This window comes from Lethenteron reissneri, chromosome 26 (genome assembly GCF_015708825.2).
Source record: "Lethenteron reissneri isolate LAM-NWPU_2019-01 chromosome 26, ASM1570882v1, whole genome shotgun sequence".
Taxonomy (NCBI): Eukaryota; Metazoa; Chordata; class Hyperoartia; order Petromyzontiformes; family Petromyzontidae; genus Lethenteron; species Lethenteron reissneri.
In genome coordinates, this window is record NC_083804.1 from 7,998,599 (window position 1) to 8,007,310 (window position 8,712).

At 55.6% G+C, this 8,712-nt stretch overlaps 1 pseudogene; it reads left to right on the forward strand.

Moving 5' to 3' along the window:
- Positions 1–320: 320 nt before the first annotated feature.
- The window catches only part of LOC133347949 (UPF0746 protein DDB_G0281095-like), a 75,701-nt pseudogene continuing 67,309 nt past the window's right edge, over positions 321–8,712 (forward strand).

An 8,712-nucleotide genomic window follows, 5' to 3' on the forward strand; every position in this document is an offset into this window, starting at 1 on the left:
AATACACAGTGAGAAATATACCGTGAGAAATACACAGTGAGAAATACACAGTGAGAAATACCCAGTGAGATATGCACGTGTGAGAAATACCCAGTGAGAAATACACAGTGAGAAATAAACAGTGAGAAATACCCAGTGAGAAATACACAGTGAGCGAAATACACAGTGAGAAATACACAGTGAGAAATACACGTGTGATTCTGACAGCTCAATTACAATGGGAGCAGCAGAACGTTGAGTTGGAGCTCAGAGGGCGGTGGCAGAGAGGGGTGGGGGGGTAACGGGAACGAGACGGCTCGTCAGGTGTAGCAGGCGACGCGATGAGCTGGGACAGACGTCGAGTGCGTGGGAAGTTTGAGGGAGTTCGGAGGGAACCGCGAGTTGCGTCCAGTGGACGCTCGGAGCGACGTGAAGGAGGCGAGCTGAGCGCTTCGCGTTGGGCGAACCAATGAATGCACCACCTGCGATTGCACTTCCCGCTTGCAAATGAGTCGAAACTCACTCGCTCGCTCAGCAGTGGGAAGTTCCACATTCCCAAGCCGGTGGGTCGCGCCTCGCGGTGCAACAAACCCGAGATGATTGCTCGCTGCGGGGGGGGGGGGGGGGTGACGGGGAGATGGCAGCGCAAGCGACGGAGGGGGGGGGGTCCACGGAGAGGTTTGCACCAAGAGTCGCTGGCTCGAGGCGTGGCCGCGAAATTAATCCATCCGCGCGGAACTTTTGAGTGTCACCCCCCACGTCAACCACCTCACCCCCACCACAACCCCCACCACCACAACAACCACCACCACCTACGCGCGTGGTCGGGGGGGGGGGGCTCTCCCCAGCTACTCCTCGTTTCTTCCCAAATGACGCTCAACTCTCATTGACGGAATTAGCCAAATGTCTCATTCCCCGCCGCGTGCGTGAAGGAGGTGGGTGGAGAGGAGGTGGGGAGGAAAGAGGAGTGTGGGGGGAGGGAGGGTGTGGGGGGGGGGGAGATCTGAGACGGTGGGGGGGAGGGGGTGGATGTGGCTGCTAGCCCTGCAGACCCATTGAGAGGGAGTTTCTTTTTTCGAATCGCCCAACACGAGTAACTGCTTCTGTCCCGAGTCCAGACGGCCCTCGCGGAATTTCTGTCGGACTCTGGAATCGCTTACACCTGAGGCACGCGACAAAGACTCCCCTGCCCCCACGTATAGCCTCAACACACTATTGGGGCAAGCATTGTTCGCGAGCACCTATTAAGGCCGGCACGGCACACGAGGGGGTGGCGGAGGGCAGCACGAGCAGGCCCGGCCGCCTTTGCATCCACAGTGGGGGTGTTTACACATCGGACCAGGCGCTCGTTTTAGGCTGAGTCGACCTAGGGGAGCTAACCACTGCGCCACCGCCACCCACACGCATACACGCTATGCATACACACGTGCGTGTGTGGGGAGCACCACGCCCAGACACCTTCGTCTCTCTCTCTCTCCACTGCTTAACATTTACGCAGCGTGCCAGGTGCAGTTCTTATTTAAGGCCGAGTCTACTTAGGGGGAGGCTCCGGGGCCTGTGTAGATTTCCCTCTCCCCTGTTGCTGCTGTCGGGTTGTGTCGTCGGGTTGCAGCAGCAGCAGCAGGAGCAGCAGCAGGAGCAGCAGCAGCAGCAGGAGCAGCAGCAGGAGCAGGAGCAGCAGCAGCAGGAGCAGCAGCAGGAGCAGGAGCAGCAGCAGCAGCAGGAGCAGGAGCAGCAGTAGCAGCAGGAGCAGCAGGAGCAGCAGCAGGAGCAGCAGCAGCAGGAGCAGCAGCAGGAGCAGCAGCAGCAGGAGCAGCAGCAGCAGGAGCAGCAGCAGCAGGAGCAGCAGCAGCAGGAGCAGCAGCAGCAGCAGCAGGAGCAGGAGCAGCAGGAGCAGCAGGAGCAGGAGCAGCAGGAGCAGGAGCAGCAGCAGCAGTAGCAGCAGGAGCAGGAGCAGCAGCAGCAGCAGGAGCAGCAGCAGCAGCAGGAGCAGCAGCAGCAGTAGCAGCAGGAGCAGGAGCAGCAGCAGCAGCAGGAGCAGCAGCAGCAGGAGCAGCAGCAGCAGGAGCAGCAGCAGCAGCAGGAGCAGCAGCAGGAGCAGCAGCAGCAGCAGCAGGAGCAGCAGCAGGAGCAGGAGCAGCAGCAGCAGCAGGAGCAGGAGCAGCAGCAGCAGCAGAGCAGCAGCAGCAGGAGCAGCAGCAGCATGAGCAGCAGCAGCAGCAGGAGCAGGAGCAGCAGGAGCAGCAGCAGGAGCAGCAGCAGCAGGAGCAGCAGCAGCAGCAGGAGCAGCAGCAGCAGGAGCAGCAGCAGCAGGAGCAGCAGCAGCAGGAGCGACTCGACGTTTCGTTCCCGCGTGCTGGAAATGACCGCGCGGGGAACATCGTTGGGACACAAAAAACAAGAAGAATCCGTGACCCGGTGTCGAACTCGGGTATCAGGGATCCGTGGCGCGTGCACGATGAGTGGGTCCGCGGTGCCAGAGCGCGATTCTGCTCAGCTCACTGATCTCTCGGGTTTATTTACCCAGAAACCTCGACCGCCCATCCATCATCATAACCATCGATGATGATGATTAAATGAAATGTATAATGGAATTAAATTCATAACGGGTATGAATAACTTTGCTTCAAGAGACACGCGCGCGTGGCGTAAAGCCGCACGTGTCTGCGCGCGCGTGTCAAATACGCGATAGGGCGCAACTCACGGAGAATTGTAAATGCTGCAATTAATCACGAGTGGTAGTGGTGGCCGCGCGTTAATCTGTAATCACCCAGACAAGACTCAGTGAGTCTCAAGAACTGGCAGGGGGTTTTATTCAGCAGGGGCCTCACTACAATGGGATGTTCGGCCATCCCAATGTACACACGCGCACACACACAGAGCCACACACACACAGAGCCACACACACACAGAGAGCCACACACACACAGAGAGACACACACACACAGAGCCACACACACAAAGAGCCACACACACACAGAGTTACACACACAGATACACACACACACACAGAGCCACACACACACAGAGACACACACGGAGCCACACACACACAGAGCCACACACACAGAGCCACACACACACACAGAACCACACACACACACAGAGTCACACACACAGAGCCACACACACACACACAGCGCCACACACACAGAGCCACACACACACACAGAGACACACACACACAAAGTCACACACACACAGAGCCACACACACACAGAGTCACACACACACACAGAGCCACACACACAGAGCCACACACGCACACACACACAGCAGTATGCAAAGACAAAACTCCCCCATACAGCCGGTAAAATACTTTCGGGGCAATCGCTGTTAGCCGAGCCCTCAATAAACGATGAACCCTGCGAACCGAGTTCGCTTTCCGTTGACAACCACACAAAGACAAAGAGCTCCCGTATAGCCGTAACAGACTGTAAGGGCAAGTGCTGTTAGCGAGCACCTATGAAAGCCGGAACGGTACACGGGGGGGGGGGGGGGTGGGTGGCCAGCACCACGCCCGATCGCCTTTGTCTCCCCAGTGACGATGTTTCACACATCGCACCAGGTATTCATTTGAGGCTGAGTCGACCTAGGGGATTCCCAGGCGGGAAGGCAACAGCAGAAAGATGGATGTACTCGGGCAATGCACGGGGCATGTCGAGCCACGTGGTCACGCGAAGCCGCCCGTCGATCCCCATGGGCGCGACGCAAATGCGTCGATACGGCTCGAGGGTGACACGGAGCCAGTCTGCAGAAAGTCTCGCGATGGTCGGCGATGGTCCGTGATGGGATGTGATGGGCTGTGATGGTCCGTGATGGGATGTGATGGGCTATGACGAGATGTGATGTCATGTGCTGTGGTGGCCCGTGATGGGCTGTGATGGGCAGTGATGTGATGTGATGGGCTCTGATGGTCCATGATGGCCCGTGGTGGGCTGTGATGGTAAGTTGCATCACCATCACCGTCACCACTATCCTCATCACCGCCACCACCAAGCGCCACTTACCAACATAGCACCATGTGTTGCACAGACCGGATTACTCTTCTCCTTATTATTATTATTCTGGCAAAATCGTTTTCGAGTCCCGAACCCGCGTCTCTCATAACGAGTCTTCGCCCCTCCCCCACCCGTCTGCCTGCCCCCCCTCCATCCCCACCACTCCCACACCACGCGAAGGGGTCCTCAAAGCATCGGGAGCAAGGCGATGTGGGGTGCATTAGCGAGACACGGGCCGCGAATACAGCCGCTGCCACCATATGGATCCGTGTTCTTTTCTGTAATTAATTCAATTCCACTACCCACATCAGCCCCGCCCTTCCCCCCCCCCACCGCTCTTCCATCCCATTCACCTCTCACACCCCCCCCCCCCAGCTAATCCTTTTGTCTCACTCCTACGCGCCCAAGACAAATAATTAGAGGCTGCTGGGAGTGACGCACAAGCACAAATGTATATTTTAGAAATAAATATATAGTATATATCTCACGTCCCCGCGTGATTTTGTCGTTTGCTCTGAAGACGGGGCGCTGCCTGGAACGTCGGCTCGTGAAGCGTGTTCATTCGTTGTTCAGCACAAGGGGTGAACCTTCTGAGCCACCGAATCCACCCCGAATGCTCTACCGCGTCAAGGGGAATGAGGCGCCACGGTCGCTCGGATATGTCACCGACCTGTTTGTTTGTTGTGGTGCGGAGTTGGACTGATGGCCTTAATCTAAGTTGTCTTGTGGTTGTCGTTGGTTGTTTGACTCGCATCCCACTGGGATGTTTGCACACAGCGTTGGTGTACGGTGATTTTTTTTCTGCAATATGTTGCTGTCTTTTCTTGGATTTTCTGTTTGCACTTAGTCACGTATTCACTTTAACATGTTTTTTTCATGTTTTTTTTTGTTGCACCCGATTCAAGAGCCGAATGGCTCACAGGGCTGCACCTAATACATGAATTTGAACTTGAACCTCGCCTGCCATGCCGGAGGCACGTGGGTTCGAGCCCAGACCCCCGACGCGTCAATATTTGGAGTTTGCGTGTCTCTCTCTCTCTCTTTCTCTCTCTTTCTCTCTCTCCGTGGTGGCGTGGATTTGTCTCCGGGTCCTCGAGTTTTTCCCAGCCCGCATTTAGAATCACGCGTTTGGATGATTTGGCTGCAATGCATTTCCCCGCGATAAGCCGCTTCATTGTGCTGCTATCATTTGTGGCCAGGTCGCTTCTGGGAAAAAAAGAAAAGAGCTATGCAGCTCCGTGGACCTAACCTGGTGAAATTAAAGTTTGTCTCGGCTTTGAGCTGCTCATTTCCAGCCCGACACACGCACGCACGTTCCTGCGTGTCGTGTCTTCTCATCAATTCTCCAAAGTGCTGAATTTTCATGAATATTGTTCCCTGTAGGCAAGTGCCATTGACGTGCAGTGACAAGCCCTGCGCATGCACGAGCACCAATCAGAGGCATCGCGTGGCCGTGCGTGTTATCGATGGCCCCCTTGCTCCGCCGATGAGTCTCGTGGAGGAGGAAACAGCGGCCTCATCACGTGTCTCCTTGCCGTCGCGATGGCCGCGTTATTCGTTGGTGGCCTGATTGTAAATGTTGTGGCTTGGCTCACCGGTGTGTTGGAGAGCCAAGCCACAACATTTGCCGTTGCTTGGCTCTCCATGTACAATCTGAGTACGACGTCTCGCCAATAATTGCAACTAGCTTCAGCAGGCGACAGACAGATTTGTGGCGTGGCTCTCCAACACATCGGCGGTGCTGTACTAGTGACGAATTGGCACGTTCTGTTTACGCGATAAACCTTACTAATTGGCTGTGTCAGGTGGTAGTGGTGGGATTTAACGACGCACATTTATATATTTACGCGATCTAACCCAAAATTATTCAGCCGCCACGTTCACCTCTCGGCTGATGTTGGTGGTCTGGACAAGGCTGTGCGAGATCTCGTCTTTTCCCGAAGGGATTTATATTAGCGCCTTCACCGAGGCGCTTTACACCTAATTAAAAGTGGTACGATGTGAATGTAACTGTGGAGATGAGATGAGGAATGAAATAGACGTGAGGAAGCAATGGTGGGGGCCGTGGGGGGGGGGCAAATCTCCTATGCGTGAATTCGGTGAAAGCGCAATTGATGAGAGTAAATGATGATGACTGGATGATGGATGTAATGATTTGGAGGACGAGTGATAGTCGTATAATGAGAATATGAAGAAGGAGCAGTAACGGTGGCGGCTGTGAGGTCACGTGACATGCGTGCAAGGCAATGATGACGACGACGACGATGCTGTTTGCGATCAAAATCTTTCCTCCCAACAGTCTGCCAAGGGCTATACGGGGGACCTTTGTCTGTGTGTGTGGCACAGGTGCGTTGCCTATGCTGTTGTGTGCCGTGCCGGCCTTGAGAGGTTGTCGCTAACAGCACGAGCACCCCAACATTCTGTTAAAGGCTCTCCGGGGGGGATCTTTGTCGTTGTGTGTTGCTAAAGTGCCGGGATTATCTCCCTCCCTCCCTCTCTCTCTCACGGAGGCTTGCGAACCACACCGAACCGGCGCTCGGATGCGGGCACGTGAGATCAATGGCGGAGCCAGAATTTTCAGGTAGGGGTGGCAACTCCTCCAGCAATTAAGAATTAAAGAGGAGTTGTTAGAAAGTACGGAGTTGTTAGTAAGTAAGGACGCGTTCCTTGCTTTTTCTCCGACGCGTGTGCGGCGATGGCGCAGCCATCGATCGAGGGTCGAATTCGAACCGCGTGGTGTGATCGGCATCGCTCTCGCTGAAGGTGTTGATGCCTTCAGGGAAGTCGTGGACTGGATACGCAACTGCGCACAATTCTGTGGGTCACTTATAACCGCTTGCCGTTACTAATTGCCAATTATGGACTCAGACTATTGTCCTATCATCTCATAGAGTCCCTGGCACGTAATAGTATGCTACACAGTGGCAGTGAGGGTCGCAAAATGCCGATTTATTACTAATAAACCTCAATGATCCGATCGAAATTAGGGATTTCGATCGGATCATTGGGGGGGGGGGGGGGGTGCACGTGCCACCCCCAAGGAGTCGCCGGACCGCGACTTGCGGTGAGGCCCAAACACCGTGAGACGCATCGCCGACGAGTGCGCTCCGCAACACCGCTTCATGGCCTGTAGACCGCCGCAACACCGCGGCGGTCCACGGCGACAATCCGTGCGGCGTCCACCGCCGCCGTGGTTCGGTTGGAGGGCCTCGGCGTTCACCCGCTCACAAAACTGTTGCTCGCACCGCCACGCGAAAGCAGGAGACAGAGAGACAGACAGAGAGACAGAGAGAGAGACAGACAGAGAGACAGAGAGAGAGAGACAGACAAAGAGACAGACAAAGAGACAGAGAGAGAGACAGACAGAGAGACAAAGAGACAGAGAGAGAGACAGACAGAGAGACAGACAGAGAGGCAGAGAGACAGACAGAGAGACAAAGAGACAGAGAGAGAGACAGACAGAGAGACAGACAACGAGACAAAGAGAGAGACAGACAGAGAGACAGACAAAGAGACAGAGAGAGAGACAGACAGAGAGACAAAGAGACAGAGAGAGAGACAGACAGAGAGACAGACAGACAGAGACAGAAAGCCAGCCGCTCGCTCGAGGGGTTACTTCGTGAATTATTATTATGAGGATGACAATTGGCACAGAAATTCATAAAATTATGATATCAATGGACGTTGTGTTTCTTTTTTAATATTTATTTATTTGCTTCACTATTTCCCGCTGCGTTGTCTGATGCGCGGGCGGGTTGGTTGGTTGGTTGCCTAGCGGAACGAGCGTCGGCGTGAGCCAATTAAAGTGGGGGGAGGGGGGATGGGGAGAGGGGGGGGCAGGAGGTAGGCGCGCGTCGCCATGGAAACCGCCGCGTCGCCATGGCAACCGCAGCTCGACCTCAGAAACCCGGGGGGGGGGGGGGCGAGAGAAGGGACCGAGCGAGAGAGGAGGGAGGGGGCGTCTCCAGCTCCCTGCAGATTGCGCGCGGCACGGAATGATGCGTCGTCTTGGTTTGTCCAACAACGTTGATGACATTTCACCGGCGAAGGCCTCAACGAGCCTTAACAGCGGCGGATGCAAGCGGCGGTGGGGGGTGGGGGATGGGGAGGAAGACATCGGGGCGACAACCCCCCCCCCCCCCCCCCCCTTTGATACGCCAAAGATTGTTATTTTATTGACATTTACCACGCGGAATGCATTGCACGTGTTTTGTATTGTTGTTGTTGTTAATGTCGGGGTGGTGGTGGTGGGGGGTGGAGCTCTTTGAGAAGCTTGGAATTTCGGGACCCCCCCACCCCTCCTTGGGAAGTTTTCAGATCCATCTCTGAGGCACGGATGGATTGATTGAATGTCCTGCTACGTTGGGATGTGTGGCTAAAACAACACACACACAAAGACGACGGTCACCCGTCATGGCCTGTAACAGACTATTGGGGCAAGTGCTGTGAGCGAGCACCTATGAAGGCCGGAACGGTACACGAGGGGGTGGGTGGCCAGCACCACGCCCGGCCGCCTTTGTCTCCTTCGTAGTGATGTTTTTTTACGCACCGCGCCAGGTACTCATTTGAGGCTGAGTCGACCTAGGGGAGGCACAGGACCGATTCAGATAGCCATCACTGGTGTTCGTGGCCGTGAGCGGGAATCGAACCCGTGTCGCCGGGGTTCGAAGCGCAGCGCGCTAACCGCTACACCACCGCTACAAAGACAAAGATCCCCCATATAGCCTTAACA